This window comes from Ovis aries, chromosome 13 (genome assembly GCF_016772045.2).
Source record: "Ovis aries strain OAR_USU_Benz2616 breed Rambouillet chromosome 13, ARS-UI_Ramb_v3.0, whole genome shotgun sequence".
Taxonomy (NCBI): Eukaryota; Metazoa; Chordata; class Mammalia; order Artiodactyla; family Bovidae; genus Ovis; species Ovis aries.
The window spans coordinates 48,783,278-48,809,947 of NC_056066.1; positions in this window are offsets into that span (position 1 = coordinate 48,783,278).

Sequence of the window (26,670 nt, forward strand, 5' to 3'; positions counted from 1 at the left end):
AGTGAATGAACACACACAGTTAAATATTAATGTGCATACTTCTCAGATTCTTTCCTGTAGATTGGTTGAACAGCCAGGGAGAAATACTGACAGGCTTTTGAGAAGAGTGAATTGCAAGGAGGAAGGGAGAAGGAGATTGTCAAGGAGAGGAAAAATGTGTTAGCAGAGCTATGCATCATATGAGAAGAGTCACAGATTCCCTTTAGCACCTGAGAAAGACTACAGACTCCTTCCACAGAAAAAATGTACCTGCATGTTTATAATTATCAAATGCTGATGACCATCATAGTTTGGTTCCTCCAGAACCATAGTCAAGGCAAGGATTTGAGAGCAAGTTAGTTATTTGGAAAGAACAAGAAACTACTGAGGTTGACATGGGGGAGAACAGGCAGGCAATAAAAGATATATTATGAAGATACTCTCCACAAAGGCAACTGATGCTTAAGCCCTCAGAAAACTCTGAAAAGCAGTGCAGAACACACACCTCAGTATTATTCCAATAGGTCCCAACACTCATCAGTCATCGGTCAAGGCTGCCCTTGGTAGAATGAGAATAATAGGCAGCGTTCAGGCCAAAGCGGTTCTGGCAGCCCAGAGCCAGCCCTTGACAGTCATGCAGGAGTTGGCTATGAGAAATTATGATCATGGTTAAACAGTCAGGAGTATGGTAGGTTGAGTTTGCTACAGATATATCTCAGGACTCCTATACTTTTGCTCTTCTGAAGACCATCCTGAACCAGTCTCTTAAAGGACTCTGATTGTGGGGAAAGGGACACCTGCAGGTAAGATGGCCAGTTTGAAATGACTTCCTCTATTAATATCTTTGAGAAGGGCAAGTTGTATGCCCAACAGTTTTTTTGACTTGTACAATTATTCCAGAAGGAAGGGATTCAGAGAGTTAGTAGACAGCTTCAGAAAGATTGTGAGGAGTCCTGAGGACTCTCTAAACTCCTTGACTCACTATGCCTCAGAGGGTGCCTCATGTGACCTCTGTTTATGAGAGTCTCCATGTAGGAGATGATATAACAATGGGTTTTATCATCCCAGGGAACAAGAGTACCCAGGCCTAGGAAGCCATGAGTTGAGAAACTTCAAAGCCCCTGCATGACACTCTTCCTGTTTGTAATCTCTTTTACCCCAAGCAATAAATTGAGTCAACAGGGAAATTCTATCACAGACCTTAGGAAACTGAGTCTGGAACATTAAGTTGATGTACCCGAATCACCCTGTGAGTCACTGTCACAGTGGGAATTAGGTGCTTGAACATCTAAATTCCAGAGCTTTCTTCAGCTCCCTGGGCCTCACCAGCTGCTCCTGAAAATGGATGTTAATAATAGGCCTGGTCCTCCCATGAGCCAGAATGACTTATTCACATCCTGGGGACGGAGTAATCCAGGGAGGTGCGTTAACTCTTTGAGGCTACATTCCATGACAAAGGCCAACTCAACAGCCCTGGAAAGTGGTAACAGTGCTTGCATGTTCCTGTGCTCACTGGACTGGGATCTCGAGTAGTCTGATCCATTTTCTACTCATGTTATTGGCATGTTTCTTCCAATAATGTTTTGGCATTAACGGACAAAGTCAGGAACCCAGTTGAGCTCTTGAAATATTTCAATGAGTGAAGAAATGGAAGATTTCAGTGTCTTATAACTTTTTATACATTTGTACACTCAGTGTACAACCCAGAAATTCCACTTCTGGATATTTATCCCAGAGAAATGAAAACCGAGGTTCATACAAAAAAAACTATATACAACTGTTTATAGTAGCTTTACTCATAATTACTAAAATCTAAAACTAATCAACTGGTGAATGAATTACTGGTATACCATGATATACTGTGGTACATCCACTCTAAAAGACACTACTCAGAATAAAAAAATAAATAAAAAACCCTGAACTACTATCATGTGCAATAGCGTGGGTGAATCTCCAATACGTTATGTTATGTGAATGAAACCAGACACAATAAACTATATACTGCATAATTCCATTGATATGATACTCTAGAAAAATCAAAGATATAAAGTCAGAAAATTTCAATAGGTAGTCTCTAGGACCTGAGAATTAGTGGAAAAGTTTATTACAAAGGAGCAATGTAAGAGAATTTTTGGGTGAGGAAACTGTTCTATATCTTGATTTTAGTGATGGTCACATGACTGTATGCATTTGTCAAAATTCTTAGAATTATTTACTAAAAAGGGTACCTAAATAATTCCTCAGTTAACTCAACATCCCCTGCTCCCACATAATAAGGAAAAAAAAGTGACATATCCATGCAAAGTCACAAAGCTGGTAGTGACACAGGAGGGAACTGGAAAAAGAGTAGTGTCATAAGACCACGTAGAACACAGACAATAATGTAGTAATATATCAGAGACGAAACAGTGAACAGCAGGAGTGAGCCCAGGAGCCCAGAAACCTTGGGCTTGACCCGTTCTGGCAACTATTAAACATTATTATATTTTCTCAAAAGTGGAGTCTCTCTCTCACACATCACACACTCACACAGAGAGTAACAAGCTTTGCAAAGTGCAAACATTTTCACTGCTGCCCAAGGTCAGGCTGAGGATGAAGCCTGAAGCCTCGAATTTGTCCAGCTGTCATCTCCCAGGCTCAGTCAATACTGTGAATGTCCAGCTCTATCCCGAACATACCTACAAATACATCTACTTGGAAAATACTGGCACATAAATTTAGAGAGGTTTAAAGTGGGAATGAATACCTCAACCTACGGGGTGGAAAAAACCTGGGCCCTGCTCCTTGTGGGCAACCCAACCTGTTTGAACTGCTAAAAACACTCAGGGCAAAACAAGGAGAGCTGAAAAAAATAAGCTTTTAAGAAAACAGTTCTCTCAATATTCCTAAGTTTAATGGCTCAATATTTAGCATGCGTTTCATAATTCAGCTTTTTTTGGGTGGAGGTAGGTAGGGGAAATGGGAATATAGTAAAACGTTTTCAAAACACTTGCTATTTCTAAGGCTTCTTTTTTTATGTACCATAATGCACGCAGCCTTCCCAGGCATGGGGTCGGGATGTTTCCTTGCCATGGAATTGAACACTAATGAGGAAAAGTGGGAAACTGGGTTAGGCTACTATGGAAAATGTGAAGAGCCCTGGCAAACGTCAGCCCAGGGACTGATGACGGTTCCAGGGTTATTGGAAGAACTCCATTTCCTTTCCCCTCTTTCCTTCAAGTAACTCTCAGGATCCCTGAGCTGTGAAGCTCCAATGAATTATCAATGGGCCCCGCACTCAAGAAGCTTATGGTTGTATAGGACTGACAGGCAGATCAATAAACGAGTAAACCAATGATCACAACAAAATGAGATGAGAGCTACCACTAAGGGGCAGAGAGGCCAGGTAGCTGACTATAGTGGGGCTGCATGCATATGTGCTAAGTCACCTGTCCTGTTATCTTTGGCTCTTTTACTTTCTAGCTGTGTGCCTTTGGACAAGCAACTTAACCTCTCTGAACTTCAAATTTTTCATCTGTCAAGTGGAGATAGCACCACCCAAAAATGTCTTTGAGGATTAAATGAGGTATTCATGCAAAGAACTTTGAACAGTGCAGGCACGTAGTAAGTGGTCATAAGTGTTAGCCATGACTGTGATTTCATGGAAAGGGAGGAGGCTGGGTGGAGGCTTCAAAACAGCAGGGATGTTTAAGCTGAGTCTTCAGGAAAATATAAGTACAAGCCACGTAGACAGTGCCAGCTTATATGGCTAGGAGGATGTTTTAAACAGGAAAAGGATAGGAAAAAAATTGTGGGTAGAGAAGAGCCTGATATGTTCAGGTTAAGGCCAGAGTAAGACCTTTGGGGGACCTACAGGGTGAGGGACCAAGTCCCTCCCAAGCCCACTGTGATATCCACCAGTGTTAAACCATAAGTATGAGCTAAATTTCTGATTGACCTTTAACAGCTTTATTTGAAATGTCATACCTCAACTTTCTTCAAAAGATTGTTGCTTTTGTTGTTGTTGCTAAGATTTCTGAACTTCTCTGTAGGGTCATTCAGGGACCTTTGGACAGAGTGGTGGCAGTTTAGAAGATGAAGACTGAAATGTGGGCAGAAGTAAAATTAGTTGCCTTAATTTTGAGCCAAACCTCTGCTGGATTTTGATATCTAGAATTTCCACTTTAGTTTTCACCCTGGGTTTGTCAACTAAGTCAGACAGACAGACAGACAGACACAAACACATACACTCAAAAAACAAGGGTGAAGTCAGACTCATGGGAGCGTGGACACCTAAAGCTTTAAGGACTAGATGGAAGCTGCCAGCAAGCTGCTTTCTGTGTGATTTGGTGTGACTACTGTTACTATTCATTTTTGCATGAAACTATATTTGGTATTATACTATCATGTTTAATAATTCTTTATTGAACAAAGTTGGGTTTTTTAATGGAATTATGATTTAATCAGTGTGTATTTTTCAAGAGCCAGGAGCATTGTTTTGGTTCCCCAAGAACTTTATCCAAAGCCCACTCCAGACACAGATTTATTTTCCTATCCTACAACTCTTTTAGAAATTCATGGAGATTTTATCATCTGAACTTGGGCTTGCTTTGTGTTAATTATTGTGAGTATTAATAACTTGCTTTCTCATTTTCATCACCATGGGTAAATATTTATTCAGTATCTACTACATATAAAATTTAGTATTCTATATGTAGTAGAGGCATTTATGCACTGTACTCAATTTCAAAAACTTTTAATTCAGGAAAACACAGAAAATAACATAATAAACACCCATATAGCTAGATTCTAAAATTAATAAAGGTTAACATTTTATCATATTTTCTCAAGATAAATAATGAATGAATCAAAAGAATGTAATGAATAAACATTGATGGCAGTGCTAAATTATTTCACTTCTTTTGTTTTTATAGGGGGTAAGTGATTGTTTAAGTTTTCAAGGGAAGGATTCCACACTTACATGTATTCCAGAAATATGCAAAAGTTCATGTGTTTCTCTGGAACATTCTAGGCAGGTTAATCTTTTAGGCCTCAGTTCTTCATGTGTAAAATGGGAATGAAAGTTACAGCCCTCTATAGGGTTGTTACGGGGCTTAACTGGGCTAACGTGTGCTTGATGTCTAGCAAATGCTAAGAAAGTGTCAGTTACTGTTACTCTTCTTTATTTTGCTTTGTTTTTAACAAACATGCTTCCTCATGGGTTCACAGTCCAGAGCAGAAACAAACAAATCTTTACAACATAATGATAAGTGCTGCAATAGAAGTTAGTGCAAAGAAATGGAGATAAGAGAGTAAACAGGGAGCCAAAGAAGGCTTCACAGAGCAGAGCTGAACTTTGATCCATTTCCTGGAGAAGGAATTTGTTTCATCAAGGGAAGAAAGGAGAAGTTGTTCACAGGCAGAGATCTGTGCAAAAGATGACTGCACAGAGATATTCTGGTGGTGAAGGTCCATGGGGTCTGCTGCATGGTGGGTAGAGGGGAAGAGTTGTGGGTGAGGAAGATTGGCGGCATGTATGGTTTTTTGCAACCACTGGAGAACCAAAGAGTATACATCTCCATGTGTCTGTGGATATCTGAGTCTGCTTCTTCCTGGGAAATTCCATTCCATTCCAAAGTTGAACAATATGACACTGTTTATGAAAAGACTTGTATATAACACCCCTCCCTCATTGCATGCCTATTCCTATAATGTAGGTAATGCACTAATATGCCTCCAGGCGAGAGATCTTCAACTTGGTCAGGCTACTATAGTTGTGATGCTGTCATCATTGACAACCAGGCCCATCGGGGCATCAGCCATGAAATTAGGGCTCCCCAAGCTCCAGTGGTCATGTTATACCTTCTAGAACATGCAGTGCTGCTTTTTACACATCCGTCACCCTGCTGGACTGAGAGAGAAGGTTCAGAGACTCTGAACTCAGGCAGAACTGGGCTGCAGTCCTGTCTGCCCTGATGCTTTTTCCCCATTTGATTCCTAAAGCCTGCCTCTCTTCAGGAGAAGGCAATGGCACCCTACTCCAACACTCTCGCCTGGAAAATCCCATGGACAGAAGAGCCTGGTAGGCTGCAGTCCGTGGGGACACGACTGAGCGACTTCACTTCGTGCACTTCACTCACTTTATCACTGGAGAAGGAAATGGCAGCCCACTCCAGTGTTCTTGCCTGGAGAATCCCATGGTCAGAGGAGCCTGGCAGGCCATGATCCATGGGGTCACAGAGAGTCAGACATGACTGAAGTGACTAAGCACACACGCCTCTCTTTTTTTCTGCCCTGCTCTTGCATCACAGGGCTAACCTGTACTAGTTGTATATGACTTTGACCAAGAACCTCAACTTCTTGGAGTCACAGGGTCTTCACATGCAAAATCAGGACAATAATGCTCTCTAATTCTTAAGGCTGTTTGGAGGAAATGGTGAGCTCATCTGTTTTGATATAATATATTTAAAGCTTCCAGCATGGTGCCCAATACACAGAGGCCCTTAATAAATATTAGCTACTGTTGTCATTACAGCCACAACTGAAAGTGCAATCATTATTAATATTCAACAGAGTTGTGGGATGTCAGATGTGGAAAGTACCTGGGACAGAGCCAAGGACAACCTCATCATTTTATATTTGAGGAAACTGAGGCCCAGAATGCTTTCCCAAATTCACACAGCTAATTAGTGAGAGAGCTAAGGATAGTTGAAAGAAGGCAAGCTGTGTTTCCATCAATTCTATTTAACTTCTTTAATGAAGGTGTTGATGCCTTCGGTGACGTCGCCCACTTGTTTTAGAAATGAGTTACATAAGCCTGACTCCCTCCACTAACATTTTATTTGCTTCCTCTGAGAAGAGCATCATGCTGTCCCAAAATAAGCAAGAATTCAAGAGAAAACCCCTGTTTCACAGCTCCCGCCCCTGCTGCTGACTCATTTACTCCTGGGTCTCTGAGCTCTTGCACATCCATCACTATTCTCCAGGCCCTCACAGGCTCAGAAGCAGCTGCAGCTCAGCAGTTCCACCCCCTCCCCCAAGCCCCCTGCACCACAGGGAGACCACTTTCAGGATCTCCTCTCTGCAGAGAGTGTGGTACCCAGGTAATGGTCACATTCATTAGTTCCCACCTGTCTGTTCTTTAGAACCCATGTCAGGCAATCCTGGTAGAGATAGACCCCAAGCAGATACGCCTTTTACCCACACACTTTTGAAACAACTAGATAAAAAGTGGACATGAACACCAGCATCGTCTTACTGGCATTCAGATTTTTCCAGGTTTTAAACAGATAGCAAATAATCATGCACTTCAATTTCTGATATCTACTCCCCAGGCAAGCAGAGAATTCCTTTCCCAAAGTCAAAACATAAATGCTTTATTATTTTTTTCTTTTCTCAAACAATAATAAACTTTAAATTTCCTTCTTCCCCTCTCTCAAAATGTGCTCTGTGCCCAGTCTGCTGGTGCTGAGCTGACATGACCTGATCTTAACTGCACAGAAAACCTGTGTTTGCAAGATGACCAAGTAAGAGGTTGATTCACGGGAAAAAATCAAACCATTTGTTTTACTGAACTAACGAATCAGTTCTGTCGGGTGAAGTAGGGGAGTAGGTAGCCCAGAGAGACAGAGCTGCATGTCCTGGGACAATCCCTCTGCTGTTTCAAGAAGGTTGGGCTCTCAGGGTGATCATGCAGGAATTGCGTTCTCTCTCAACAGCTTGTTCTGCACCATTTCCAGCCATTTGGCCCACTTCTCAGGCTACCTTCAGCCCAGCCACAAGCATTTTTTTTTTTCTTTTTGCTTATCACACTTGAATATCAGAAAGAAAAAGCTTCTCTTGTTTCTTTTCTTATTTGTTACATGTGATCTTCTAAAATAAAATAACTCCCCACCACCATTTTGCCAAAAGGTAGGGGGACACTTGCTATAGTGTGTAAAGGACAGGGGTGAGGGAAACATTTAAAAGCCAGTGAAAGAATATCAAGAAAACTAGTGTTTCAAAAGAAAATTTCAAAAGTAGAGGAAGGCAACTACCACAGGTAACACCTACTATGCATCATGCAGTTCCACGTACTTAATCTGTTCAGTAATCCTGTGAAGTCTGCAGTACCAGAGACCATGTGCTGTTGTGCAGGTTTTTCACTGCGCAAGGGACACTGTTGGAACCCAGCCTGTGTTTTGTTCATAACACTGGAGGAGGGGGCATCCTTCTTTAATTTGCACAAAAGCATTATATTAGTTTGTTTTCCACAAAAGCAGGCCTTAAGTAAGAATTTGGATGCAGGCAGTTTATTGTGAGTTAGTTTCAGGAAGTATATGGGGAAGTGAGGTGAGAAGGGGAAGGAAGGAAGGTCAAGGAAGGGTAAGAGTGTGAGAGGTTACCCTTATGAAAAAACGAGGTTAATCCCATCGTGGGATCGCTGAGAGGCTGTGAATCATGCTTTGGAACTGTCCTGATTGGGGCAAGGAACCTTTCTTCAGCAACTTTCCTCCCTTATAAGGTAAGGGCTGCACCTGGGGCCTTAATACCTTGAACACCAGAGGAGCACAGTCGGGAGCCAGAGACCAGCCTCAGGCAGAAAGGCACACAGGAGGCATCTGTATGTTTAGGAATTATCTACAGGTGATCTCAGGTGGACCACAGAGTGACAGCCTGAATGGCCAGAGTCCTTAGAGAAGCAGGTTCTCTGAACCAAATGTGTTTTGGTTCATTGGGCATCTGTCTTTCAACTAGTCCTCTTAGAGTAAATAAAAGGATCTTAAAAGTGTCAATTATGCTGCCTTTGAAAGGAGGATAAATAGCAAGAGATTAATCTCAGAGATTGGGCATCTGACCATATTCCAGATACAGGGTCATCATTTTATATCACCTACATAAATTCTCAGTAATGAACAATTCCTTTTAAAATATAAATACACTAAGCTTTGGTGCATCTAAAAGTCTTGTCAGTGTTTTTCATCCCTATGAATTTGTCCAATGTGAAATGGGTTGGTTGCCTAGAGGTCAAACAAAGACAAGCACGTCCAGAGCTCCTGGCAACCCTAAGGTGTATCGGTGCCCTGTTTTTCCTATCATAAAAATGAATCACAAGTCCACACAAGGATCATCCTAAAGCCCTAGACAGCCAGAAACGGGGCACAGATTTTGGGTCTGGTGATGGCTGCGTACGTATGCATCTGGATCCTTCCGCCATTCAATCACCAGTGCCGTGTGAACTGCCAGCCCTACGGACCACATGAAACCCCATGCCCTGCAGTAAACCTTAAAGCTCTGGCTGGGTGCCCCTGGCAGGATCTCCCAGCCATGCCGTAGCCGCAGCTACCACTCTGCAAAATCAGGGATTCTCTGTCTCACCAGTTGTGTTTCCTGGGATGCCAAATGGTGGCTTAGAAACTCCACACTGTGGTGCTGTTTAGTGTTTCTGTGCTCTAAGCATTTTATATTCAGAGGGAAAAGAAGATAGGAGATAAATCAACTCCAACTTCAGCAAGGCATTCGTATGCCCTGGGGAATACTCTGCATCGTCTGGGGAAAGGCTAAAGATTTTAAGTATTTGAATGGCAGTGTCTTACGGTTTTGTTGAATGTCCAGTTTTAGTTTTAAAACCAAGCCCAATGTCTTGGTTTTGTCCAGTTTGACAAAACCAAGGCCAGGTAACTGAGCGGCACGTTCAAGTCCACGCAGACTCTAATCTCTCTGTTCCCCGGGGTCTTTTTTCTATTCTCTATGCTGTGTTTTCTTTCTGCCCTGCCAGCAGAATTCTCTGCAAGCTCAGGAAAGTTATGGATGAGCCAGTGATTCTCTGTGTCCTCTCAGATGCATCCTCTGCTCTTCCTTACCTGGCTCTGTGTCCAGGAAGTTGAGACCTCTTCATTTGCCCCCTTGCATCCAGCAGATGCCAGAGAAAGGTTGAGGGATTTATCTCCACTGCCTTTAGGTCAAGTCATGGTTTTCCCGGTGGCTGTGCTCTCGGGAATGGCTGAGACCCTGGTCAAGTGTCGTTGCTCCCATGGCCACAGCCCTTACTGGGTTCCCACCAAATTGCTTCCTCCCATCTGCTCTGAATCTGGGGTTAGAAAAGCCTCCCACGTTGCTGCCCTTAAAGGTTCCTGCTCTACTCCTTTCTCCTGTCCACACTCTGTACAAACTCTTTTCAGTTAACCCATTGGAGGGGCCAGAGAATTCATGCCAGGCCAGAGAATATACCTGGGGAAGGTTTTGCTCTTTGAGAAATGGAGATAAAACTGTCTACTTGGTTTTGGTGAGGGTCAAATAAGGTCACATATGTAAACACTCTATGTCTGGTCCAGATGAGCACTTTTGAAAGCAGCCATCATGATGGGATTTTGGCACACCCACTGCTTACACCTTAACTATTTTTCATATTGACAGATAACAGAAGCACTTTCAACCAGCCTCCTCTATCTCTCGGGTCAGCTGAAATGATATCTCATGGCAGTGTCTTCTATTCTGCATTTTGAAGGCAGTGAAGTTGCAATCTGATGCCTTCATCTAGATGCCCCACAGTGAGACCACACTCTGGCTTTACGCCTCTGGTAGCTGCTCACCTTGATCTACAAAGGATGCTTCTTTTGCCTTTTACTTGAAAGCCAGACCAGAGTGACTCACTGGGAACCTCATGCAACAAAGAAGGGAAACTCGTTCTCAACCAGTAGGGTGTCCCCAGCCATGCTCCACTTAGAGTTCTGAGCACAGGAGCCAGGACCAAGTGTTGGAGAAAAGACAGGTTGAAAAAGTCCACTCCCGGGCCTGCCCACAGCCCCGATCTGGCCACTCTGCCCTCTAGCCCTTTCCTGCCACCTGCCCCCTCCCTGAAAGACTGAGGGCAGCACCTCTGTGTTCATCCCATGCTGTTTTAATGCCAGTCAGTAGAATTCCACTTGCATATGTGGATGCCTACAGCAGGCTGGTGTTATCTTAGATACAGGAAAGTCAATCAAGACATTGTTTTCCACCTGTGCCAACAAATGCTATTAGAGTATCTGTCAATGACCTGATTAAGATAAAACTTCCAAACCACCTACTTATCAGAGAGGGCCCTTCTACTTGGTTCTGACTATGCTTCATTAGTGGTTGAAAGTGTGGGTTTTGAAGCCCATCTGCCTTGTGTTCAAAATTCAGCTCTTCCACATACTTGGTTTGTAATTCCACATACTTGATTTACTCCTCCTTTAGGAGTAATTTAACCTCTCTGTCCTATGTGTACTAGCGGCCACTGGAGAAACTGCATAACTCTTCCCAACTCTACATTCCCCTACATCAGGTTGGTACTTTAAGTGAAGATTTAGCCCACAGAAAGTGGCAAATGTTACACCTGGAGCTTTGTTGCCTCGAAAGTCAGTTGTTAACATTACCAGCAGGCTACTGCTACTTTTCCTCTATTTTGCCTCTAGAATAGCACTGAACAGCACCTATGGCATTGGGTTGCCATTAAGATTAAATGCTGATGATGATGTATGTGTCATGTGCTGTTTACTAAAAATATCTGATCTGCTGTTGTGATTATTGCAGTAGTCAGTGGAAATTCTTCTTGGTATTCTTTTGGGTAATGATGTAGCAACCAGCTATTCTAGAAATGACAGGCTGTGCTGCCCAGTAGGGAAGATGTCCCTTCCAAATCCCTATCTAGACTCCTCTAAAACTCAGTTTCCTAAAGCAAAGCAAAACTCAAAAGCAACTCTTTGTTCAGGGATGACTCAGCTTCCTTTCAGGGAGGTACAGCTCTGCTTCCCAGGAATCAACAGTGATTAGGGATAGAAGGAATGACCTTCTTGATCTGGAGTGATTTTCAGGCTGCCAGAGAAGGAAAGCAGTTGGAGATTAAGTGCTGACCCGCAAAAACCATCAGCACAGGTGTGCAACCATTTCACTCTTGAGAAGCTGGAGTTGAGTTTCTAGGATTGCTTGGGAGGGATCAGAACATACTGCAGGGTAATAGGAAGGACATGGGGTGACAAAAAGGTTCCTGCCAAGTTACTAAGAGACACATGATAGCTCAACTGGGAATGGAGAGTCAGGTTTAATATTGTTCCTGTTCCACACTTAATAATTGAGGTCAATGGTTTATCAAGTCATCACTGAGGGCCACAGGGAGGCCAGGCTGCTAAGTGCAGAGAAGGAGCAGTGAAGGCCGAGACTACAGGAAATACAGAGTTTAGAGCACTCACTCTCACCTGCTGATGGTGTTGGGAGGCATTCAAAAGACACTTGGCTCTTGACTTTTCACTGTGCCAAAGTGACCATTGTAACTTTAAGTCCTGAAGACCCTTTGGAAATGTATGCTTCCCATCGAGATATGGCAAAGGTGGTTAAACGACAAATATCCTAACAATACAGATGCTTTCAACTGATCAGTTAGCATCTAAGGTCCCATATCTGGAAGCAGGATCTAGAAACAGCACACTAGATGGTCATAGCTCTTTAGATGAAATGAGGTCATGATGAAAAATGGAAGGGGCCCTAGGGAACCAGCGAGTATGTGTTCTCTTGGGAACAGGGTGCTGGGTGCAGGGAGGACAAAGAAGGCAGGAGGCTGGCTCACAGACAAGAGAGGGGCTTAAGATCGGGGGGTGGGGGAAGCCCACAGGAAGCACAAGGGACACAGCTGCATGCTGGCCCTTTTTCCCGTGATCGCTGATGGGTTAGAAATCTCAACAGGAAAGAAACTTCTGATAGCCAAAGGGGTCAAAATGGGAAGGGCACTCAGAGGGCAGCAACCATAACAACTCTACAGCCTAATCGGCAGTAGAGTGTATTTTTGGCCCATGGATCTCCTGAGTAGAAAGAAATCAGGAAAGGGAAGCCAAGCATTTAATCCCACATAGATCATGGGCGAATCACACTTTATTTAGTGCTTGGAAGTGAGAACTTGTCAAAGCTTTTCGTCAGCCTTGAAACTGCAGGCGTTAGTAGATAGATGGCCTGAGCCCAGAGGAAGCACATCCATCACCTGGCACTGCCTTGAATGCTTGTAGCTCTTAAGACTCCAGAACAGGAGCTAGTTAAGCAGAGAGGCTGGTAACAGTGCTCTAACTTGAGCCAAATCTTCTCAATCTCTCCCTCTCCTCTCAGTCTCTCTTTCTCTCCCTTGTCTTGAGGGGCATTTGTCTGCCATTAGAGTGGAGGTTTTGAATCTTTCAGAAATCACACTAGATGCAGGAGAGAATGAATCCTTCCTCCATCCGGTAAATGTATATTGAACACACGGAATGCCAGGCACATGCCTTGTGCTTAGAGTGTAGTGGTGAAGGGCCAGGCCTGGAACAGTGCCTCCCCTTGCGATGACTTTTTGTCTGGCTTTCTCAGTAGACTTCAGAACTGGTCATCAACTTCCTGAGCTCATCTCCTTCTGTCTTTTTCTTTGAACATTGGGAAGCAAAGTAAATTAAAATCCAAGGTACTGGGCCTAGGAGTTTCTTTTCTAAGCATTTGGACTTTATTTTTGACCTCTAAATTTGGCCTGCCACCCACTCCATAGTGAATCAACACCCAAGAAATATAATTTTCTCATCTGTATAATGATGAAAGCTTATGGTTTATGCCCAGTGAGATCATGTGAAGAGTCAATGAAACAAGGCGTGTAAAGTAATTAAACAGTGCTTGGCACCACTTAGTAAGCACTCATTAAATGTTAACTATTACTATTGTGGTTGATATTATTTAAAACTGATCAAAATTGTATTGGGAACTGGTCCATGGACTGTGTATTAACGGTCAGAGGCTAAGTTGATATGCATCTTGCTGAATTTCTAAAGAAAGGTGAATCTTTCTAGATAGACTAATTCCTCATAGTTCCATTCATACTTAAGACTAGATTTCTGACAAACTTAAGTGAAGATTTGGTTTTTAGTTTTATTACAGATCTACCACACTTGCCTAGTTCACAAAGAGGAAGGTGGTGCAGTTATTTTCTTTGAGAGAAAGAAGCAATAAGTGAGAATGTACACATGAATAAATGAATTTATTTCGGTAAGCAACATTTTCTCTGGGTCTTATAATGACGTTCTTTTGCTCTTAAAGTGTGGCAAGATTTGTATTATTTGGTTTTAGAATTTTCAGGTGTTTTTCCTTTTTAAAGTGCACCTTCCAAGGAAACAAATCTTCCTATTGACATTGAAAATGAGTCATAAAAGAAATGTTGCTGCTTTCCTTTTGAGGGATTTTTTTTTTTTACCCTTTTTTTTCCATTAAATTTTAGAAACAGGAAAATATGGACTTACGGTATCCACAGGGATATGATAAAATGGAAATTTATGTCCCTTGTTTGTCCATTACTATAAACCGTAAGGAAACTCACAAATCACTCAGTCTTTCCAGAAAGGTTGACTGTCAAATAGCCTCCTGCTCCCTTTTTTTTTCTAAAACAAAATGAGTATTAAAGTTTCAGAAAAGCAAGGTTAATAAAAAGCTTCTGATCAAAGGCCCAAATTGCACCAAGTTCCATTATTTTTTATTGTAGAAACCCTAGACAGTGGATTGGGGGTTGGTGATCTAGGTGCACAAATTCTGCCTGCACCTGCCAAAGAGGCCAGTATGCTGGCCATTGATGGAAAATTCCTCCTCTCCTTTTCTTCAAGCATGGCTATATCTGTGCAAAAGCAAATTAATAATTGGGCATAGGTAATAATATCTGAGTTAAAGAAATTTTTCAAGCCATTAGAAAATTAGGGGTCTTGCTGAGAACATTACATAGGTACCAATTTGAAGTGAAAATGTTAGTTACTCAGTCATATTTGACTCTTTCTGAGCGCAGAGACTGTAGCCCACAGGCTTCTCTGTCCTTGGAACTCTCTAGGCAAGAATATTGGAGTGGGTAGCCATTCCCTTCTTCAGGGGATCTTCCCAATCCAGGGGCAGAACCTGGATCTCCTGCATTGCAGACAGCTTCTTGACTATCTGAGCCACTAGGGACGCCTCTTATATTAATATCTATCTGAGTTTAAGATATTTCTTAAACTTTTAGGAAATTAGGGGTCTTGCCCAACATTGCTGAGAACACTACATCGGGACTAGTTTTTAGAATTAATCAGCTTTTTCTTCAGTCTTTAGCATAGAAAGGGCATATCTAAACCTTTGGATGTATTTTGACAAAATCAAAACTCTCCTGTATCCTCAGCCTGATGTTCAATAGAGACGGACACAGCAGACACCTGTGAGCTAGAAGGACTCCATCAGCAACACAGGTGTCCAAGTATTTTTTAACAAACCTAATTATGATGCTCAGACATCATGATTTTTTTGGGCTCCAAAATCACTGCAGATGGTGATTGCAGCCATGAAATTAAAAGACGCTTACTCCTTGGAAGAAAAGTGATGACCAACCTAGATAGTATATTTAAAAACAGAGACATTACTTTGCCGACTAAGGTCCGTCTAGTCAAGGCTATGGTTTTTCCTGTGGTCATGTATGGATGTGAGAGTTGGACTGTGAAGAAGGCTGAGTGCCGAAGAATTGATGTTTTTGAACTGTGGTGTTGGAGAAGACTCTTGAGAGTCCCTTGGACTGCAAGGAGATCCAACCAGTCCATTCTGAAGGAGATCAGCCCTGGGATATCTTTGGAAGAAATGATGCTAAAGCTGAAGCTCCAGTACTTTGGCCACCTCACGCAAAGAGTTGGCTCATTGGAAAAGACTCTGATGCTGGGAGGGATTTGGGGCAGGAGGAGAAAGGGACGACTGAGGATGAGATGGCTGGATGGCATCACTGACTCGATGGACGTGAGTCTGAGTGAACTCTGGGAGATGGTGATGAACAGGGAGGCCTGGCGTGCTGCTATTCATGGGGTCGCAAAGAGTCGGACACGACTGAGCGACTGAACTGAACTGAACTGAGACAACATGATCAAGATGCCCACCTTCAATTAAAGTCCTGTAGTTTGAGGAAGTGAAATAATTTGACCTCCCTGCCCATCTACTTCCTCCTCTGAAAACAAAGAGACAGAAGTTTATCTGGTTATTTTCAGTTCAGGGAAGGAGAGAGGTCAAATTCACTGTACATTGTCAAAGGATTCCTTTCCTTCTGTGAGATACCTAGGTTTTAGTTTTTAATTTATTTTTAATTTTACTTTTCTCTCCACTTCTTCCTGATTTCTACTTCCTCCTCCTTCTTTCCCATTGTTTTCTTCTTTGTAGCTGAACATATGCAAAGACAAGGGAAAATACATCTCATGTCCTAATTCTGTTTGCAAGTGTTATCCCCAAAATGACCTCATTCTAGAAAGGTTATTAGGATGCTGTGTTCCCTCTGGGTTTCTATTTTTATTGTTTTCTCTCTGAAATATATTTTTATATTTGTTGCTTTGGCTGTAATTTCTTTTACTATCCCAGATGAGGTGAGAAATAATACTAATACATGTTATATAGCTGGACATTAACAAAAGAAAACACCTGATTTTCCCTAGACATATTGCTCCAGCCGCATTGCAGTGTGGCTATTTTGATTACTTCATGTGACTATTAATCATGTGCCTAAAGGAAATAGATAAACCTTGAGACAAAATTCAGCTTAGCAAATATCTGTGCATCATCTTCCATGTGCCTTGCTCTGGAGCGCTGTGTATAGAGGGTCTAAAGTTGAGTGTGTCAGAGCCTACGATGGAGGAGGCAGGAAGAGCTTAGTGAGAACTTGCTCATGGGCAAGTTTGCTTTATTATCTTAAGAAAGCTCCAAAGTGCTTGGAAGATTAAAGCAAGGAAGAGATTACGTTTGTGTGTGGAGGTGATGTATTTGACGAAGTCTCTGGGGTTTGCCAGGGTGAAGTCTTTCCATACTCTTGAGTGCCCAGGTATGGCATTCAAGCCTTCCTCTCTTGGTCATGGGTGTTGCGGAAGACTTTTATGCCAGGAAACCTTGATCCCACTGGTGCTTTGGGAAGACAAATCTGGCAGCAGTGTTCAGGGTAGTTTGTGTGTGGGGGACAACAGGGGGCTGCCTGGAAGGAGGCTTCTCTGTGTCCTGCTGCTGGTTGTAAGGCTTCTTTGCCAATCCCCACTGCATGCGGTTGGAGCAGCTCACAGCTATAAAAATGTGTTGACCCAAGAGGTTTAATATTAACCAAAGTTATAGTCAAAGTCAATTTGGAGGATTCAAGAAAAAATCTGATGCTAATAGAGAAATAGAAGTCAATATTTGTAATATGAGTCACAGGCTCAAAATAGAAAAGTAAAACACATTGCCGCTACAGCTCCCAGAGGGCTGTGGGTTACACAGTGCAGCAGATCTGTGAACCAGGCTTGACCACTGTTTAGGGTTATTTTAAAATTTCCTCTGGCCCCTTCCTCTAATTCCTAAATTCCAGAGCATGATACCCTAATGGTGAAATGTCCAGCCCTGGTGAAGTCCTGGCTTGTTTTAAGTGAGTCAAAGTAAAAATGATTTTTTTTCCCCTGTTGCGTATAACCTTTCTCTCTAGTGACACAACATGGAACTAAGCTATCATGATTTTATGTAGCAGTCTACATTTCATTCCACAGTCGCCATCATTGTTTACATCCTAATCTCTTGCCTGTTGCCTATTTTGGAGAAAGCTAAGAAGAAATGCAGGAAATGGAAATATCCAGAACAATATATACTTTTTGTTTGTCAATATTAATACCAAAAAGTATGTGTGAGGCAGTGTCCACTGAGGGGCTCTGATAGGTTGAGGAGCTTCTGGAATTTTCCTTGATAAAATAGTCTCTCTGAGCATTGACCTGACTTTGTTCTGGCTCTGACATTGATCTTGGGCTGAGGCTTGAGTGTGTTGTGCTGAGAAAGTTTGGAAAACTAAAGGATTAATGAGGATGGAGAAAAGGAGGAGATGATAATGAGCATCACTATGAACAGAAACTACTTTCTTATCCTGACCCAATTTATGGTGTGTAATGTGCAACTGGAAAGGTTGTGTTAGCTGTGTTTCACCCAATGTATTGGGACATTATGGGGCCAGATAACATCTTATCATTAGTGCCTATAGGAAGAGCAGCTCATTCAGTTCAATCTTCAAGGGCTATAGTGGGTTTGATTTTGGTCTGAGATTTATAACTCCAATAGTCCTTAAATTGAATCCCCTGGAAGGCTTAATAAATGTGGTTTACTCAGTTCTCCCCTGTTTCCTTTGTGTTTGGTTTGAAGGAAGCTCAGCTTATAAAGTTCAGCTGGGATGATATTTACTTCTGTGAGGTGCTTATATTACCTGGTGATGAGACTAAGGATGACCAGATAAGAAAGAAATGGGGAATGGTTATGACAGATGGGGCCAGGGCAGGGTTGACTGGCAACTAATGAGCAAAGATGGACAAGTAGCTTGAACACTCAGTCTTGGAGCTGGCCACTTTTCCTCCTTCCTCCATCCGGACTTGGTCAAGATCGGCTGGTTTATTGTTAAGTCACTGATTCCTGACCCAGCAGCTGTCTCCTCATTACCACGATATGGTCATAACCACATCTCCCTCCCAGCATGTTTGGAGAAGTAATTAATGCTTATAAGATGTTTTGAGATCACTGGTAAAATAAACTTTTCTTGCCCAGGTATGTATTATTTATCTTCCCAGGTATGTATGTAATATGTAAAATATTGCATTATTTTATTTTCTTCTTCATTGTCAGGACCAAACCAGTGACAATTTAGAAATGATGTCAAGTTGTAAAATGTGTAGTGTGAAGGCCACCTTAACAATTGGATCTCTATTGGACTGTACATTTCACTTGAACTATGTACATAAGAAGGAAAAAGGAAAGGAAGTGGCAAATCGATGGAGAAACATTGGAAACAGTGACAGACTATTTTCTTGGGCTCCAAAATCACTGCAGATGTTGACTGCAGCAATGAAATTAAAAGATGCTCCTTGGAAGAAAAGCTATGACTAAACTAGACAGTATATTAAAAAGAGACATTACTTTGTTGACAAAGTTCTGTCTAGTTAAAGCTATGGTTTTCCCAGTAGTCATGTATGGATGTGAGAGTTGGACTATAAAGAAAGCTGAGCACTGAAGAATTGATGCTTTTGAGCTGTGGTGTTGGAGAAGACTCTTGAGAGTCCCTTGGACTGCAAGGAGATCTAACCAGTCCATCCTAAAGGAAATCAGTCCTGAATATTCATTGGAAGGACTGATGCTGGTGCTGAAACTCCAATCCTTTGGCCACCTGATGTGAAGAACTGACTTTCAAAAAAACCCTGATGATGGATAAGACTGAAGGCAGGAGGAGAAGAGGACAACAGAGGATGAGATGGTTGGATGGCATCACTGACTCGATGGACATGAGTTTGAGCAAGCTCCAGGAGTTGGTGATGGACAGGGAAACCTGGTGTGCTGCAGTCCATGGGTAGAAAAGAGTTGGACGCGACTGAGTGACTAAACTGAACTGAACTGACATGAATAAGAAGAGGTGCTGAACCATGATTGGTTACTCTCAGTGCCTTCTGATTCAACTCCCAGGTTACATTTCATGACTTTATATAGACCATCCTAGAAATGGTAAATCATTAGGAACAAAGTACCTGCACACGTTACCTATCAAAATAGGCTTCTTTCCTTGCTTCAGAAATGCCCAAAATACACATGACCTTTTGCAGATTTGTTTCTGTTCCTGTACAGAGGAACAGAAACAAATAGAAAAATGTGTATCTCTGGACAATAGATGGGATGTATAGTAGCTGATAATTTTAGTTTATTATGCTCATGTGAAAATCGGAGCATCACAAAAACCCTCCATGAGAAGGTCCTCCTCTTACTTAACTCAGAACTATGATGCATGTAAGACATCGATTAAGAGGGCTTTTTTCCCCCTTAAGGAAGGGGCACTGGCCTGAAAAAGCTTGCATGGTTATTACAGGATACATCTATCAGATCTTTCAAAAGAAAGGTGGAGATGACAAAAGGGCAGGAGGTCACCTATGTAATAAGATCCACATGAGACAATTAAAATGGAATGCTGAAGGAGGATACATGTGTCCTGATGACATAAGTCCAAGTAAAATTATTCAGAGTTGATCTTCATCTTCCTTGAGATTTTCCAAAAGGCTATATCCCATTTCATCTTCTTTATGAGAAGTTCATGGGTGATAAAACTTGGGGGATTGGAAATATCTTTAAATGAATACAAATACTAGCCACTTGTGCACTTTTTCTGGAAGGATAATTAATCCTCTTTTCACTATGTGTATTAACATGGTCTGTGACCTTAGGAACCACTGTGCCATGTGAACTAGTGTAGAAGAATTGTGTATTAGAGCACAAATCAAGTGAATTTTGTATGTAGTATAGACTTGTCTCTACATGCAGATTAGGCATGTTATTTTCAGATAGTATTTACTTTTGCTTTCCTAGATGCCTCCTGATTTTTTATTATCCTGTAATCCTCATCTAATCACAATTGCTCAACTGAAGTCTTAAGCTGCATACAAAGTATGTGACCTTTTATCCATTCCTATATACAAAAAAAAAAAAAAAAAACCACATCCTAAGGGGTGTGTTGATCATAACCCTTCTCAATAGAGAGCAAAGATCATCTCATGGAATTTGGTCTAAAGTTGAGGGAGATGGGCAGGATCAAAGTGTCAGTGTCAATGTGAGGCTGAACCCATGCATTCTAATCAGTTTCCATTTCTCATTTCCATCCCATACATGGATGTTTTAACCAAGAAATAGGCTTTAGAGAAAGATTAGGTACTACTGACTAACACTGTATTAGCTGGGCAGAAATACACAGAGCAAGTAAAAAAGGACACTTAAACTTGCAATTGAGAGTTAGTTTGGGAAAGATCCAAAGGTCCAGATCCAGACAAATGGGTAATCAAGATGGCAGGTCAGGGCTGGAGATAGGGAGGGAGAGTAGGCCTCACTCCCCAACACATTTCTCTTAGGAAATGGTCTGGATGCCTTTGGAAGGTAAAAACTCCAGGTTCTCCTTCCACCCCAGGAACAGGAACTGTGCCAGGAGCATGTACACCCAGGTCTGCCTCAGACCACACCCCATAAGTGGGTTGAAAGTGAAAGTGAAAGTCATTCAGTCATGTCCAACTCTTTGTGACCCCATGAACTATATAGTCCATGGAATTCTCCAGGCCAGAATACTGGAGTGGATAGCCTTCCCCTTCTCCAGGGGATCTTTCCAAACCCAGGGATCAAACCCAGGTCTTCCACATTGCAGGCAGATTCTTTACCAGCTAAGCCACAAGGGAAGCCCAAGAATATGGGATTGGGTAGCCTATCCCTTTTCCAACAGATTTTCCTGACCCAGAAATTGAACTGGGCTCTCTTTCATTGCAGGAGGATTCTTTACCAACTGAGTTATGAAGTTAGGGCTGGCAAAAGCATGGTGCCTACCCTGGGGAAGAGAGAAATTTAGATTAGATAGGGCAAGAATTTAAAGGCCACCTTACATATCAGTAAGTAAATTCTTACCAGTGGTAAAGAATCCACCTGCCAATGCAGGAGATGCATGAGATGCAAGTTTGATCCTTGGGTCAGCAAGATCCCCTAGAGGAGGAAATGGCAACCCACTCCAGTATTCTTGCCTGGAAAATTTCCATGAACAGAGGAGCATGGTGGACTACAGTTCATAGGCTCACATAGAGTTGGACATGACTGAGCACCTAATTTGGGGCTCCCCAGGTGTATAGCAGTGAGGAACCCACCTGCCAATACATCAGACACAGTAGACACAGGCTTGATCCCTGCATCAGGAAGATCCCCTGCAGGAGGAAATGGCAACCCACTCCAGTAATCTTGTGTGGAGAATTCCATGGACAGAGGAGCCTGGTGGGCTACAGTCCATGGGGTCACAAAGAGTTGGACACGACTGAAGTGACTGAGCACACACACCTATATTACATTTCATCCTGGCGACAGGTAACAGCCATTGCCAGCAGCCCAAACCACAAGTTCTTTGCTACGTTGTCTATAGAGGTGACACCCCACAGCTCCCTTCAAGTCTTCACATTCTTTTTTTTTTTTATTTTTTTAATTTTAGTTTTTATTTTTAAATTTTAAAATCTTTAATTCTTACATGTTGCTCCTCCCATCAGGAGAGGGAGTCAGCTTCCTCATCCCTTGAACATGGGCTGAACTAGGGGATCACTCTGACCACTTGAATGCTGTAGAAGTGAACATTCTGGAACTTCCAGACTTGGGCCTTAAAAAACCTTGTACCTCCTGCTTTAACTTTTGAAACTCTGCAACACTACCTTAAATAGGCCAGGCTGTCCTGCTGGAAGGAGAGGCCAGATGGAGAGAGAGGCCCTAGAAGATGAGGGACCATATGTAAATCTCTTGAGGAGAGGCCACAAGGAGAAGTACCAACATATTTTGGCAAACAGCCAGCATGGGAGCCATCTTGGATCCTCCAGCCCAGCCCAGCCCTCTGCTGATGGCCGAGTGTAGCTACATGAAGGAATTCAGACAACCTTGCAAGAAGCAGAGACAAGCTGTACCACTCAGCCCTGCCTGAATTCCTGACACAGAATCACGAGCAATAAAATGATGGCTGTTTGAAGCCACTATGTACTGAAGTGATACACGACCCACAGCTGTAGATAACTGAACCATGTCTAAATGGCTCTGGGACACTTAGGTACAGTTCAAGATGATAATGTCTCAAATGTGGTAAGGTTTGGAAGTGGGAGATTTAGGCAGAAAGTACCAGAATTGTAGTCTTTCTGGTTTATAGTGAACTCCAGAGTTCCCAAAGTACTGCTTTTTGAGGAGAAGTCTGGCAAAATGAAGAGTATAAAGGCAGAAGCCCTCAAAATAGATGGCCTTGTGCTTAAAGAGGTCAATCTGTTCATCTCCCTGTCTGCTGCGGCTGGGGCTCCTAATGGGTCATCTGTCTTGGTCAGAACTGATGTGGGTGGGTCTGTGGGATGGATGCTGGAGTGGTTGGTGGTATCCTCTCAACAAGCTGCTGCTGTTGCTCATACCACCAGCTCAGGTACCCTCTGCCCAGTGAAAGCAGAAAAGGAGCCCAACCCTGTCAACAAGACCCTAAGGGAGGTTTTATGCCAGACACTTGGCTAGGATCTTAAAAGAGACAAAAATTTATACATAGTTCCTATTTGCAAAAAGTCCACCATCATGGATTGTACTTCATTATTTGTCTTCCTTTTAAAGCTGCCCTTGGTATTAATTTTAATCAGATCTCTTGTTGCCAAAGCATCCTAGTGAGATGGAAATCTCCTGGGAGAGCTATTCCAAACTCTGCTGGTCTGTGGAACAGGAACTCAAGCTGAGTGCAGAGTCTTCAGCTCTGTTTCCTAAAATAAGATTGTGCAAAGCTACCTGGTTTTTTATGTAAAACTGATAGCCACATTTTTTTTTAATAGGCAGATTTATTCTCAGTGACTCAGTGAATGTGTGTACATGCATTCTTAGCCATGTCTAACTCTTTGCAAACCCATGGACTGTAGCCCTCCAGGCTCCTCTGTTCCAAACTGGCAAGAATACTGAAGTGGGTTGCCATTTCCTGCTCCAAGGGATCTTACCGACCCAGGGATCAAACCGATTTCTCTTGTGTCTCTTACATTGGCAGGCAGATTCTTTACCACTGTACCATCTGGGAAGCTCTGTCTCAGTGAATAGGGAAATATTAAATATTTAGCTAAAACTTATTGAGTCTATTTTATATAATCCCCAAGCTGAGCGGATTGTGAAAGAATAGAGAAAACAGTTTTTAACTAGTTCGCCCAGGCATAATGTGATAATTCTTCATTTATTGTTGTTTGTGCCATTTCTAATAGGTTTTTGTATCTCCATGCTTTGAGTTGAATTTCTCAGACAAGTGGATAAGTTAAGGCAAGAATTTAAATTAATATCATCAATCCAATCCCTGAAAAGCAGGATCTTGGTAAGAGAAGAAAAGACGGGGAGGGGAATAGATTATTTACAAGCCAATCTCTTCTGCTACTTTTAACTGAAACCACAAAGAAAGAAAGAAAGAACCCAAGTTTAACAAACTTTCATGTTTTGTTATCCTGTGTTTGTGTGGGTGACATTCTGGGATCATAAAGGTGTTGGCATTGTGTGCACCACTGATACCCTTAGAATTCTTAATGAAATTCCATTAGGTCCCAATTTAAATCACCTATCAGTGTGATAGACTGGGAACAATTCTTCTTCTTGGTCTAACTGGGATGTACTTTACTCAGATTAAAAAGGGTTAAAGTACCAAGGGAATCACTAATTCTCTTTTGTTGGGAGAAGTCCTCTTAATCTGACATTTCCTCACATTCCAGCCATACCTTTGCTGGAGGAACTAGGAGATTTCCGGGTCTATGGTGAATGATTTAATGATTTGTGGAAGGCAAGAATGTCAACTTAGTTGATTACTGAAAACTGACTGATAAGCTATCAGGCAGATTAATCTGCTACTTTTCTAACCTCTCTCAGAGAACTTGAACTGAAGCCTCCTTCTCAGTAGGCCATCTTTATTGCACTCTATATAGAAAGCTATGGATTTATGAAAGAAACATATGTTTTGCTCCTTGTGCTTTCATTTGCTTCATCATTTCCTTCCAGGGTGATAAGCCTTTATTTGTGATAACTAAGTCTTCCCTCAGCAACAACTGATGATGTCACTATCAGAATATTTTATATATGTGTATATGTATATAGATGCCACATCTTCTTTATCCATTCATCTGTTGATGGGCACTTGAGTTGTTTCTATATCTTGGAAAATATATGCTGTATGTATCTTTTCAAATTAGTGTTTCATTTTCTTCAGCTAAAAGTCTAGGATTGGAACTGCTAGATCAATGAAATGTTTTATATGTGTTCATGAGAAGGCAATAACTCTCTGAAATGAGCAAATTAAAAAGTTGTTGCATTATACACTTTTATTTCAGGAAATGAGAAGGTTAAAGTCAAAGCTTTAAAAGTGAATCATAAATTGTGATGGTCTCAGTTGCACCCTAGAAGCAATCGGCATTTAACCAAAGGATGTTTCTAGATGATAAAATAGCCTTTTGTGAGACCACATAAAATTCCATTATATAATTCAATTTTATATAAGAGACTTTAAAAAAACCTTTATCAATAGAAAGATGTACATTTTCATACTAGTATATACAGATGGTATATGTAAGAGTAATTTAACCTATACCCCCAATAAATATTCAGGTGATTCAAAATCATCAGCTTTTTATCTTTTCTGCTAAGATTTTATTATTATTAAAAGACAAATGTACATGCATGCAAAAGCATGTTATAGATAGATTTTTTTTTTCAATTTAAATGAGTGAGATACTTGTGACAAGCTGATACCAGATTCACCTGTTGGATGAGTGGGAATTAAAATTCAGATTTCAGTACTATCACTTAAAGCATTATACAGTAGTCCCCCCCCCCAGCCAAAAAAAAAAAATGCCTTAACACTGAAAATCAAGGAAAACTCCATAAAGTTTGGAAATAGTGGTGATCCTTGAAAGAAGAGCCATGATAAATCTTTAGCGCCAAGTCATGTGAACGTCAGTAAGAATTAGAATGTAATTCTGTGCATTAAGCACAATTTTACTGACAATGAGAAAAATGAGAATCATCAGGTAATCACTTAAGTCTTTTAAACCAACTTTCTTTCTAGTTCCAAAGTCTAGAAGCTATATATATATATATATATATATATATGGTAGCCCCAGAAGATATATGGATAAAATAAGCCATCTACTTGTCACCAGGTAAAGGACACTTTCATTCCCCTCACCTTAAACATGAACAGAGGACTTTCCAACAGGTTTACACAAACAGGGCATTTAATCCCCTGGTTTTTCATTCATTCCCTGTTAAAAGTGAATCTACACTAGGGTGTTGCTAGTGACAAAGGAAGAAAAGAAATGGCCAATTAAAGTCCAGTATTTCCAACTATTCCAAACTACATTATAGTGAAAATAACCCACAGAATACCTTGCTTTTGTAGAGTCTGAATTATCTAAGGCAACTAGTGCTAAGTAGCACTTCATTACTTCATGATCATTAAGAAATGAATTTTCTCAACCCTTGGGCTTCTTTGAAAGGGTTGTTATGCCTTGTTGATTAGATAGATGGCTGTAAAAGAGAAGGTCACAATCTTCACAGTGCTCTGCAATGGACAGAGGGAGGGGCATGCTTAAGCTTCAGAGATAAATCGGGCCCAGGAAAACCAACACATGTGACAAGGGAAAGAGAGAGACCAGGGATTGGAAAGAGCAGCCAAGGGCTAGAAAAGGAGGAATGTGTGCTCCTCAGAGCATAGATCTCTCAGCCAGCCTGGCTAAGGTTCATAATGTAGCTCTGTAACCTCCTGAATATATGACATTGATATGTTACTTAACCTTGATGATTCTCAGCTCCTTGCCTCTAAAATTATGATGGTATTGCCTTCAGAGTGTGGTCATAAAGACTTAATTGTATTATACATGTGAATCATTTACCAAAGGGCCTAAAAGAAACTCAATAAACTATTGTTGTGAAGAAAAAAGAATAAAGGGAATCCAGACTGGAAAAGAAGAAGTAAATCTCTCACTGTTTGCAGATGACATGATCCTCTACATAGAAAACCCTAAAGATACCACCAGAAAATTACTAGAGGTAATCAACAAATACAGTAAAGTTGCAGGATATAAAATTATCATACAGAAATCCCTTGCATTCCTATACACTAACAATGAGAAAACAGAAAGAGAAACTAAGGAAATAATGCCATTCACCATTGCAATGAAAAGAATAAAATACTTATGA